Below are 13,295 nucleotides of genomic sequence, written 5' to 3' on the forward strand. Positions count from 1 at the left end.
ACTACCTCAGGGTCCAGTCCTCCAAGAAACTTAGGAGGAGTAAACTTTTGGAATCTCTCTAGAACCCTATCTTGCCCCATTTCAGGGTCTCTAGGTTGATTAACGGGGGTTTGACCTTGTTGCTCTACCAGTCAAGCAAGAATATTGGTCATTTGCTGAATTGCCGTTGCTACCTGATCCTCCTCTTCAGCTCAGGGTCCAGATTGTGGCTCAACCGTTTCACCTCTCTCCTCTCTTGGTTCCCGTATTGGTTCTTGTGCCTGTTTAGCCCCACGGTCACGGCTAGAACCGCATCCTCGGGTAGTTTCACACCCTTGACTTCTCCTACCTTCCATGCTCATATAGGTATAAGCAAAATAAAGTAGCTATAAAATTCAATAAAAGCATTTGCAAATCATAAAATGAAAACAATAGAACACATTGAAAATAAAATACTCTCTTTATATATATATCATAACAAGTCACATACCCTATGAGACATTAACCCCAAGTATTGTTCAAGCATTACACTTAATCAAAATTCAAAGAAATATAACCAAGTATATACACTTGAATAATAAGGGTCCCAAATCTCACTAATAACTTCAATATCTCCCAAGTCCAGACTATCCGCATTCCCCGTGCCTTGTTTTCGCCATCCAGACTTATCATAATATTACTCGAGATATCAACTTATCATAAAGGTATCACTCTTTGGTACTCGAATACAAGAATCCGAAATATGATAATTCACCACTCGAGCTGGTCAGTCTCAAGAGGAAATCAATCACTTTTGAGATTTCTACCCAACATACATATCTAATGTCCCTAACAATAGACATTTCTTCCACACTTAACAAGCCAATCCCCACAGTCCGAGAACCGTCTCCCGGCACGAGTTCGATCAGAGCTCTGATATCACCTGTGACGACCCCACCTTCCCGTAAGGCATACCCCAGAGTTTAGTGGACCGCCTGTCCAACTCTCACCAGGACTCACTCACTCACTTCAAGAAAACAAGTTATAACTTCAAAAGTAAACGAAGCAACAGTTCCAAACTTAAAATGTACATTAATGCTTAAATTAAGCTCCAAGGCTCATACATTCCCAAATATCTCAAAATATTTAACATTCCAGATACAGTCAACCCTAACCGAGCACTAGCACGAGTACAATCTCAACAATTCAAAAACTAGACTATGCTAGCCTGTACCAGTCTCACGTCCTCGCTCGTACCCCCTGTAAGGAAAACAAATTTACTGGAATAGAGCGAGTTAAAACTCAGTGAGATTCCAAATAGCAAATTGACCAGTATTTAAAATCAAAGTAGCAAGTTGGTCATGTGTAAAACTTGAACTCTTAAAATGAACGAGTGTAAAAGTTCATAAAAAGAAACAATTACCAGGATTCGTTACCTAATCGACCAAACCATTACCAGAGACCCAGGGTTCGTTACCTAATCGACCAAACCATTACCAGCTCGACTCGAGTAACTAGCCACAGGGTTTCTAAAATTCCAGAGAATGCGCATATCATACACAAGTATATCGAGTCGATTGCAACAAATAAACAAGTATATATCACATTAGGGCAAATGCAATAAAGTACACCCTTACCCGACCAAACCAAGCAAATTTTATCCGATCACGTTAGTAAAGAATTTAAAGATTTAGTACTTGTCAAAATCACGTTCAAGTACAACTCCTTGGTTGGAATCCAAATCTGCGATAAAATACCATTTAAGAGTTTAAAATCCACTAGGGTTCGAAATATAGGAGTTTCGTTTCAAGAAAATCAAGTAAATGAAGCTTGTTTAAATAGTAGTCATATGGCTTCTCAAACTCTTGAAAATTCATATTCGCTCTTTTAGTTTCGATAAAGAAATAATTTATACTTTGGAAGTCGTACTTGGTATGAAAAATTGAGAAAATCGTATTTTAAAGGTCACTACATTTACTTTTTAAAGGGTACGAATTTATGCAAAAATTTCATCTTGTGTACCTCTTACTAAAAAAAACTCGAATACCATAAACAATCGAAGTTTGCTTCAATCTAGATTCGTCGCTCAAGTCTCGAGCTCACTCGCCTTACTCTCGAGCGAAACTTTGGGCAACATGCCCTTTGTATTTAGCTATTTTCCTATCCAAGTATAACTTGGATTCATAAGCCAACGAACCTCCGATCCAACCACAAGTGATAACCAACAATATACATCTATTCAAGGTCTCAAAACCAACCAAACAAACCAAATAGACCTACTTATCCCTATGGATATCAAATCTGGAAACCAGTTTAAAGAAGAACTTATAAATGACAGATTTGTCATCTTTCGGTGTTTTGGTCATAACTGTAGCTAGATATATCAGATCAAGATAAATTTTATGACGTTTCGAAATTAAGACATAGACCTACATTTTCTATGAAGACATCGACACTCAGTTCTCGCATTTTTAGGGACAAAAATGGACGGTTAGAAGCACATGAAAAACTGGTCGAGAAAATTAGAGTATTTGCATAGTCCTGAGTGTTCTGGCCAAATCATAAGCTAAAATAATCCAATTGATTTGAAATTTTGTAGGTAGAAAGTTAACTCAAATCCTTATAACTTTCATGTTTTGTCCAAAAGTTGATTCAGATCAAGATAAATTTTATGGCATTTCGAAATTAAGACATAGACCTACATTTTCTATGAAGACATCGACACCCAGTTCTCGCATTTTTAGGGACAAAAATGGACGGTTAGAAGCACATAAAAAACTGGTCGAGAAAATTAGAGTATTTGCATAGTCCTGAGTGTTTTGGCCAAATCATAAACTAAAATAATCCAATTGATTTGAAATTTTGTAGGTAGAAAGTTAACTCAAATCCCTATAACTTTCATGTTTTGTCCAAAAGTTGATTCAGTATAAACATGGATAAATTCGCAGGCCAAGTTGATTCCAAAAGCAGGGCATAACTGAAAATGCTGGAAATTCAACTATTAAGGCTAAAAAACACAACCGAGCCATTAATCATCTCACAAATTCCATATCCAAACTCAATAACAACATTTGCTAGCTAAACATCAATAATCAAAACTAGACCATACGAACCCTAGCTGAAAATTCCACTACCATCATCAAAACTAGAAAATCAACCATAGCAAGCCAAGATTAAAAACTTCTATAGCCTATTTAGTGAGATTAAGATAGAAATAAGAAGTGGAGGAACTTATACCTTTCAAAACACTTGAAGAAAGTGAAGAACCAAGCTCTTTCTTCTAAGACTTTCACCACTCCTAACTTCCTAAGCACCAAGAGGCAAGTTTAATCGGTTTAGATTTGTGGTTTCAATTCAAACAAGGCAAGATTCAAGGTTGTAGTTGGAGGTTTTCTCTCTTGTTTCTCTCCCAAATTTCGTCCAACACAAGAGCAAAATGAAGGAAATTTCGCCAAAAGGAAAGATAAAGAGAAAAGAAATGTTTTGGGTCAAAAGTTGCTTGGATCCTTGACACTTGTCACTCAAGATTTCCTTCTTATTTTTTTTTCTTTTCTTACTTTTCTTCAGTCAAAAATGGTGGCTGACTTAAGGGTAATTTAAGAAAAATTAAATGAAATAAAAATAAAGAGATTAGGGTAAGAAAGTATTGGTCAAGTAGAGTACTCAACCGGTAACAAACGGTGCCCGTCGGTTCAAGCCTATTTCCTTTACTCTCGCGTACTTGTGTTTTAACTTATGATTCACTAACTTATTAATAGCATTTCTAATCACACACTTTCTCTTATTTAAAATTCACTCTTAACTACCAAATTTAGTACACACCTCCACAATTAATCACACTACCAAATTACGTGAAAATCCTTGTTTACGCTAACTATAAAAGGACAAGTAAACTCTTAATTCTAAACTATTGAGGGAGTAAATGAGTAGTAAAAATATTATAAAGTAATTTAATCAAAATAAGAGGGAATTTTTTTGAAAATATGAGCGAATTTTCTAGTCATCACACTCTCTCTCCCTTAAAAAAATTTTGTCAAGGTTTTTGTTTAAGATACTTTGTTAAACCTTAATCTTCACATGTGTGTTGAATTTGAGACAAGGGAGTGAAATTTTGTTAAGAAAAGTTTCATTTTCTCAAGTTGTTAGAAAATCTAGAAATTTTCGCAGGAGACTCTGCGCAACTTTGGGAAATTGGTGTTAATTCCGTATAAAAAAGTCAAAACTGAGTTCCGTTTGTTGCGTTTGAAACTAGACTCATAGGAATTCCTACGGTATAAAATTCAGAATTTGATTCAATTTCTATAAATACCAGAAAATTGGCAAATTTAACTGAAAATTCTGCCCTATACAAGTAAAAACTGGAATGTTGTAGTAGTTTACGTCTGAATTTGGACTAACTTATGAATTGAATCTCTTTGAGGTGTCTTTTAAAGATTATTAGTATTTCAAGTCAATTTTTTAACAGGCCAAGTTGTATGAATTTTTTATATTTATAACTCAAATTATGATTTTTCTAAAGGAATGACATAAGTTAAGGTTTTGGTGCATTTGGGTAGTGTGATCACTTGATGAGATATGCGTACCAAATTTGCTAGATAAGAGAGGGTATTAAGTAAGAGGAAATATGTGATTAGAAGTGCTAAAAATAAGTTAGTGAATTATAAGTTAAAACAAAAGTACAAGAGAGTTAAGAAAGTAGGTTTGAACCGACGTGCACCGTTTGTTACCGGTTGAGTACACAATACTTTTTTTTCCTAATCTCTTTGTTTTTATTTTATTTAATCTTCCCTAAATTAACCCTAAAGCTGGCCAAAATTCTTGACCAAGAGGAGGAAGAAAAGAAAAAAAAAAAAAGGGGAACACTTGGCTTTGACAAGTGTCAACCATTCAAGCCATCTTTGACCAAGCTTTCTTCCTTACTTAATGTTATTTATTTCCACCAAAACTCACCAGATTTTTCCTACACTATAGGGCCGAGAGATAGGAGAGAAAAAAGGGAGAAAAGCTGTCTTCATCTTCACCTTGATTTTTAGCAAAAAAATGTGGGAAAACAACCTCCAATCCAAAGCTAAGTCATAGGAAGTTGCTACAAGCAAGAAAGGTGGGCCGGAGTGGAGTTATTTTGGGAGAAAGCAGGCTGTCTTTTGCTGCTCAGCTTGAGGATTTAAGGTATTCTTGGCTGAAAGTTATTTTATCCCCTTAATCTTGCAATCAGTTGGAGTTTTAGCTTGATTCTAGTAGGATTTGTGACTGGTTGTGTAGTTGTAGTATGTGGGTTGTTATGTCCAGCTTTTAGTAATCATTTCCAGCTTTTATTGAGTATTTTCAGCTTTCATATAGAGTTGTAAACCTGCCATGATGATTGTTCCAGCTCATGTGTGTGAATTTGGCTTTATTTGAGTGGTATCTAACTTTGTTAGTGATTTTCTAGCTTGGTTTAGGAATTGGGCAAATTAGGATTTTTTATTTTTTTGGTTTGGATATTAAGATGATTTTGTGCTGGACATACACCTAATTATGATGGTTATAAGGCCTAAGATAAGAACTCTTTGTTTCCTATAATTATGTGTTTGATTTGGGGCTGTTTTGTGGTGAAATTGTTACCTTGAAAATGGCTGGAAAATTAAGGAAAAACAAAGGAAATGCTATCCATTTTTTTTCTTGAAGTTCAAGCGAGCGGAAACGGAACTTGGGCGGTGATTCTTGGTTGATTTGAACTTAGGTTGCTTAGGGTATTTGAGTTCCCCTTAGTAGGGATGTATAAGCTGAAATTTTTGCCAAAACTTATATATTTCATAAGGAGGAAGTAGCGACCACTTTAAACAAGATTTTCTAATTTCTTATACCAAGTTGCGAATTTAAAAGTTTTAACCGCTTTTTTATCGAAACCAAAAGAGCGAGCATGAATTTTTTAAAGTTTAATAAGTAAAATGAGTACTATTTAAATGAGTTCTACTTACTTGATTTTCTTTAAACGAAACTCCTATATTTTGAAATCCTAATTGATTGCAAGTTGTTATTTGATATTTAATCGCAGATTTTGACTCTAGCCAAGGAGTTAAACCTGACCTTGGTTTTGAAAAGCAGTAAATTATTGGTGAGTGTTTCCAAGTGCATAATTGAACTTGATACTTGAATGAAATGCTTTGCTAATGTGATTGGATAGTACTTGACTTGTTTGGTCAGGCAAGGGTGTACTTTATCGCACTTGAATACTGTCTGGAATTCCAAAAACCCTGTGGTTAGTTAATTGAATCGAGCTGGCAAGGGCCTGGTCAATTAAATAACGAACCCTAGGTTTACTGTTTTGTCGAGTGGAGCGTTATCTTCTCGACTAATTGGTATGCTCGAGTATTACCACCACTATTTATATTGGAGTTCTGGCCCGGTAGGGGGATTGGATGATGGATGGAGATTGGAGTTAAATGGCACGCAACTAGACTGGTTACTCTACTTGAAAGTTGACGGAGTGTCAACTATTACTTGGTAAAGATATGGCCGAGTTAGCTCGCAAAAGCGACTGTATCCTTATACTTGAAAATGTTGGATATCTATTTAATTTGTTACTTGAAGTGTTACTGCTCATTTTTATGAATGTTTATGCTCTCTACTTTGATATTTCAAGTTTTTATATAATGTCAACTTGCTACTTGATTCTTGCATGATGTTTGGAACCTCACTGAGTTTTGACTTACCCTATTAGTTTTGTTTTCCTTACAGGATGTGCGAGCATAGACATGAGGCTGGGACAGGCTGGTGTTGTTTAGGTTTTTTTTTTACTTTTGTAATTATACTCACGCTAATGCTCGTCCAGGGTTTTGAAGTTCAACTAGAACTTGAATTTTTGTTAGATCTGAGTATGTATATACATTTGAGATAGACATGTGTATGGATATACATTCTAAGTCTGGGAACTATTGTTTCACTTACTTTTGAAGTTGTAATTTGTTTTCTTGAAGTAGAGAGAGAGTGAGTCCTGACGAGAGTTGGACAAGCGATTCGTCAAATCCTTGGGTTCGCCCTAGGGGGAGGTGGGGTCGTCACAGATTCTAGACATTGCAATTGACCTGCAAAGCTCAACATTCTAACTTCAATGACAATGGAAGGATGGCAATATTTTACCCAACTTACAAATGCATCATGAATACTTTTTTGTTTTTAAATTTTTTCTAGTAAGGGAGGGGTGGAACTTAAGAAATGCGAAAGGCGCAAGAGGATTTGAAGTCAGGACCTCTAATACCTGGGATTTTAACCTTAGCCAATAGACTAATGTCTCATTATCAACATGTGAATTTGTGTCAATTATTAATCATAAAATGGGGTGTAGTGAATCAACCCACGAGTTAACACGATTAATTCATTATTAATGTAGAATAAAATGACAGTCCCAACAAATAATATGACACCACTCACAACCTGATTGAAAAATCATCATAGTCCTATTTATTTCTTTGAACTTTCCCTAGAATTTATACTAAAATTTTAAAAATTTTAAAAAAAAATGCTACTTGAGTGTTATCCTAAATTTACGCTGAAAAGTTGGTAGTTTCCTTCCCAAATTAAAGCTTAAGGATTCAAATACTAGAATCATACACACACACATACACACATATATATATATATATATGCATAACATGTATTGAAGTCCATATTTGACAAATCCATATATACAACCTCTGTAGTTTTAACTTTCCTTCTCCGCCTTCATTTTTCCACGCTCAAATTAACGAGTACTTATCTTCAGATCTATTATTACTTATGTTCTCTTCTTTCCACTATGATCAAATGTCTTGTTTAAAGAAATTTTAGCACTTTCTTTCACAACTTTACCATTGTTTTTCTCTAATTGCTTTGAATGCATTCTTGCTTGTAGTGTACTTTTTTTGCATGCTTGTAAAGGGGAGGTCTTGAATCAAAACCTCCCACTTACAGTCCCTCTCACCTTATCACTTTACACCAATCCTCCCTATTCTAATGAATTTTTTTTATTTCTTTGTCAAAAACAATGTTGGCCCTCTTTTATTGTATGGCTAATGAGATAAAAGAGATTGATAGAATACCATATTTTTTTGACAAGACCCTAATTTTACTCTTTTGCCATGTTTCATTCATAATTTTCATGTAAGAAGTTGAATGGGTCAATTAAATTAAAACTGACATCACATTATATGAACATATTATCAAGCGAACACAACACTAAAGTCAATCATGTCATATATGGGTTTTAGACTCATTCAATAAGAATATTATTAGAACATTGATTACTGATAGTAATGGTGGAGCTTACGAAATCAGTAACAAATATGACTAGATTTGATTAACCAATTTACACAACTATTTACTTACCTCGACGAACTTTACAGATGATAAGTACTTGCTGAGATAGACTGTCCTAAACGATCAAAATAGAATCCAATGTCAAATAGAGAACAAAACCAAGAAAATAAAATAAAGTTACGTTATGCTCATCGTGACCACACTATTGAACAGGAGGACTGTGACGACCCCACTTTCCCCTAAGGCGAACCAGAGGGTTGGCTGGCCGTCTGCCTAGCTCTCGCCAGGACTCACACAAGCAATCTAGCCCAAATCCTTCCGAAGAATAAACTAAATCCTCATTTAACTTCAAAGATAACAACATTTATAAGATAGCCAATCGACGGCTCTTAAACACTTCGTGCGTTACTTACAAGGATTAAAGCCATACCACACAAATACGTTCATACAAGCAGGATACCAGACTTAGGGTTACACTTTTCCAGCTTCAAGTGGCAACCAAAAATAAAAGGTACAGTGCTTAACGTAGAATTCATTACAAACCGAAATTTAAATTCAAGTTGTTCAAGTACATTCATAGGAAATATAAGCTGCTCAAATGCTTTCAAACTTCCCATCCTGTAAGGAAAGCAAATAAACGTGGAGTGAGCTAAAGCTCAGTGGTGCCCAGACATGCAATCATATAAACGAATAGCAAATAATAGCTTCAAACTTATATTCACAAGTAGGAAAGCGTATAACAGCACAGGGTAGGATACAGGGGCTCTCAGGAGCCATTTTCCTCGCTTGATCAAAATTACCCGCAGTTGACCCTCCATCAACTTTCACTATCTAAAGTCCATGTAGATTCATTATTATTATTATTATTATTTTTTTATAGACTAGTCGAGGGATTCACCCAACGACGTTGCGTCCATCATGAGGTTAGTATAGACTAGTCGAGGGATTCACCCAGCGACGTGGCGTCCAGCATGAGGTTATTATAGACTAGTCGAGGGATTCACCCAGCGACGTGGCGTCCAGCATGAGGTTATTATAGACTAGTCGAGGGATTCACCCAGCGACGTGGCGTCCAGCATGAGGTTATTATAGACTGGTCGAGGGATTCACCCAGCGACGTTGCGTCCAGCATGTAGATAGTGCAAGCAGGATATTCACGAAAATATTTCAAGCAAGCCACCACTCGAAAGAGCTAGTGCGGTAAAGTACACACTGCCCACTTCGATGGATCAGAAAAACATTTTCCAATTGTCACATATCAAGTCAAGAAAGCACTTTAATCAAGTAGGCATAGAACAAGCAGGGACACTCACCAAGAGTGGAGTTCAGATATCAAGTTGGGAATCGAATTCCGCGTCCTCGAAATATCCTAAAAACCAAAATTTGAAACTATGAGTTTCTACTTAGTTTTTAAGCTTATAGTCATTGAAGTATATCTAATATACTATTAATTTACTTTCCATAGAAAAATCAAGAATCTTTTAGATTGAAACTTAACAAAAGTAGAAGAGATGTTTCTTATAGTTTTCCTTGAGTTACTTTTCTTATAAAAGGGTAACTAGTATTATTTTCTTGAAATAATTCGATAAACCTCTTAATATCAATGTTAGAAAGTTACTTTGAACATTTCTTTAAAGTTACGGCCATTGCAAAAATTATCCCTAAAAACTATTTTTTTTTCTAAAATAGGGTTTCTTGCCGAGCAAGTTTCCCAGGCTTTTCGCTAAATTAATAAAACTCGTAATTCGGAACTTTTCCTATAGTTAACTATCCAATTTACAAATTTTAAAGAAAGAAAAGGAATTAAAATACGACTTAGAGTTTCCAAAAGCTATAGAACTCATTCACTATAGCTACCAAGGCTAGTTTGAGCTAAAGGAAATTATCGAGTTGGAAAGTCTTAGGCAAAACACTAGATATGGAGTTTTATAATATAATACTAGCTGGAAAAATATTTTTGATTGATTTGATCACAGTTACTCGATTTCTCAAGGTCGATACAACTTCCACCGCTCCGATTCCGTTTCGAAGTCATAACATGGTTCAAAATATGGTAAAAATCATAAAGCAAGTTACTAGGGCTTCGTCAATCATTAGCCCCAGATTTCAACAAGTGCATCTCTGAATAAAACAAAATAGTCAACCAAGGCTTCATCAATCATTAGCACTTGGTTTCAGCAAGCCCATCATAAACAATTAAAAATAAAAGTAAAGCCTCCAAGACATTCCAGCAATTAACTTTCGTCACCCTGTAGTACTTATAAAATCATTCAAATGGCCAAGAACTTCATCAACCATTAGCCCTTGACAAAATCAATTACTTCCAACCTCAATTTAATCAAGAATTTAAACCACAAGTAGGCTAAAATCTCAATCCAAAACCCAATTTCTATTTCACAAAGAAACAGGACATTCATGCAAAACAGTCCACTTTAAAATTTCACAGACAGTAGTACACATGGAGGAAAAATATGAAATTTCTACAGGACAAAGGCCTATGATTCTAGTTTCAAATGCCACTGACGGCGCCTTAAACGGATTTTTCTACATCAAGATATAAGCATTCTACTGAAACTGGTCAGGGACATCCGAAAATCTGAAGTTTCATTCTTTATTTGTGAAAAACTCCCTTTTCTCTTTTAACACCCAAATGTTTTTATTCAAACCATCCATACACTTCTTATAGAACCCCAAAACACAAACTCCATACATTTCCATCCATCAAAACTCAGGGAAAAAATTTAAAAATCAAGTTAAGATCCCAACTCAATCTTAAATTATCACATAAGAAATTCCAGCAACTAGTATACTTTAGGTCCAGCTTATCCCTTGGTTTAAACAGGGTGTTAGATATTCAATTTCAGCATTTAAACACTTAGCTAGCTATTAGAAATTTCCACTTCGAAACCAATTTCATTCAATGACTAGAATCATCCAGAAAATCCAGAAATAGTTTAAAATCCAAAAGAAAACAAACTGGAAATTTCTGATCATACCCCTCGGCTAATCCAGAATTTTTCCAGCCTTGAGTGTTTATAAATCCAATTTTTCTTGGCTAAAACATGGTTTAAGATACCCAAAATAGTCATGCAAAAACTTATCTAGCTAATTAATATTTCCAATTCAAAATTTAACTCAAACAACAGCTGCAAATTCCCAAAATTTCCAGAATTTCTGCACAGCTAGCTTCGGACAACATACATGCAACAGATTGCATTTTTATTTTATTTTTCTGGTTTAAACTAACTAATTAGCTGCATGCAGAGCCTAATTAACTTGTTATTAATCATCTAATCATGGTTATAAGTTTAAACAACAACATTAAACCAAATCAAGCTGCAAAACTTTTAAGCTAAGCTCTCAGCCAAACCAGAAATTCTTCCAGCATTTGTTTAGTCACAACCAATTTTTTTTCTACGGTTAAATCCTGTATTTTACACTTAAATTTCACATGTACAACTGCTGAACTTAACTAGCTATCATATCCAGACCAGAAATCAGTTTGACAGCAACAAAATTGAACCAAGTTAAGCTGTAATAATTAAGCTAGGCTCTCGGCAGAAAATTCTTAACCCAAACCAGAAGTTTCCTCTGCTTTAACACTTCATCCGAATGTCCAATTCAACATGCATGGTCTTAATCTTCAAGTTTTCACTCAGCTAAAGACACTTAGATGTTCAGATTGTCACATAAAAACACAATTGGAGCTGCAATAACACCTCAAATTCTCGGCAGTAACAATTTCTCAAAACAGAAATTTTCCTAATGGTTTGATTTCAGCATCCGATTGTATAATCTAAACATGCAATCTCTGATATAGCTTGCTCAACTAAGAAACAACCTAATAAGACCAAAAATTACCTCAGATAGCAGCTAAACTTTCACACGAAAATTTTCCAGAAATTTCTTCCCTAACTCTCGGCCAAGTGTAGTCGGTGGTTCTTGTTTCCTATGTTGCGGCTGGAATTGAGTGTAGCTGGTAGATTTGTGTTCGGTTGGTTGTAGTTGGTGGAGATGAAGATGAAAAATGGTGAAGCTTCCTGCAGATCTCCTCCCCGGCTTCACTCCAACTCATGGCAGGACCAGAGAAATTTCTGGCAGTTCACTTTCCCTCCTCCTAGCTCTCGGATGAAGCTCACCAAGTGGCTCTCCCTCTCGGATGCTCTTGGTCGAATGCAGAGGAAGAGGTATGGTATGTTGAGGAGAGAAATTGCAGTGGTTTCGGTGGAGTGTGCAGAGAAGGAAATGAAACGGTGGGCGGTGTCTTGGTATTTAGAAAGGAAGAAATGATTTGTGGTTTTGGTTTTGTGCAGAGAAGGAAACTGAATTTGTGGTCTTAAGCCGTGAGATAGATTGGGTGGTTTTGTGGTGCCGCTGTTTATGAGAATGGTTTGCGTACAGATTTGGTAATAACAGAGGTGATTTGATTTGCGGTCAGACGTCTTGTTTGGTTTGCATGGAAAGGTAAGGGTATTTTAGTCTTTTCACTTTGCTCCCTAACCTCAACTTAATTTCTCAATTCTAACTTAATTCTAAAAATTATCCCCAAGCGTGATTTAAACTCCTAATATACCTAAACCATTTTTATCGAATAATTATCGATTAAACTTGAATATTAAGGTTCCTAGTAATTCCTACATTATTTAGCGATTAAATTAGTTATTAGAATTTCCAATTATTATTTCTCAAGAAGTAAAGTTAGTCTAACTCAAAATTTATCGATTAGTAATATAAAGTCAAGTGAAATAATGATTTAATCCAAGGGTGTCAATTTGCACACACAAAAATTATTTTTACGCACTTACTTGAAAAACAAGGAAAGATAAGGATATATTTATCGAAATTTTCACACCTTAAGTATGTTTAGTATATTAGAATCATATTTATCTAAAGCTCATTGGTTTTTATCTTAACACGGACATTCTTATTAACATTTAACATTAGCAACTAATTGAAATTAATCGTAGGAATTAAATAATTTATTTTGAGATCGTAATTCTATTTACTCAAGTATCATTACTTTAGGATTAAAGACTTAAGTATTCTTACATTTAATATTA

General features: G+C 35.2%; 1 long non-coding RNA gene across 1 annotated transcript; it reads right to left on the reverse strand.

Moving 5' to 3' along the window:
• Positions 1-7,010: 7,010 nt before the first annotated feature.
• On the reverse strand, positions 7,011-12,560 carry LOC113732518 (uncharacterized). Its single transcript, XR_003458785.2, has 4 exons — positions 12,097-12,560; positions 9,549-9,604; positions 8,305-8,853; positions 7,011-7,025 (listed from the first exon to the last, which is right to left on the reverse strand). It is a non-coding gene; the product is annotated as an uncharacterized lncRNA (long non-coding RNA).
• Between the last annotated feature and the right edge of the window lie 735 nt (positions 12,561-13,295).

The sequence above is a fragment of the Coffea arabica genome, chromosome 2e (assembly GCF_036785885.1).
Source record: "Coffea arabica cultivar ET-39 chromosome 2e, Coffea Arabica ET-39 HiFi, whole genome shotgun sequence".
In the NCBI taxonomy this organism is placed as follows: Eukaryota; Viridiplantae; Streptophyta; class Magnoliopsida; order Gentianales; family Rubiaceae; genus Coffea; species Coffea arabica.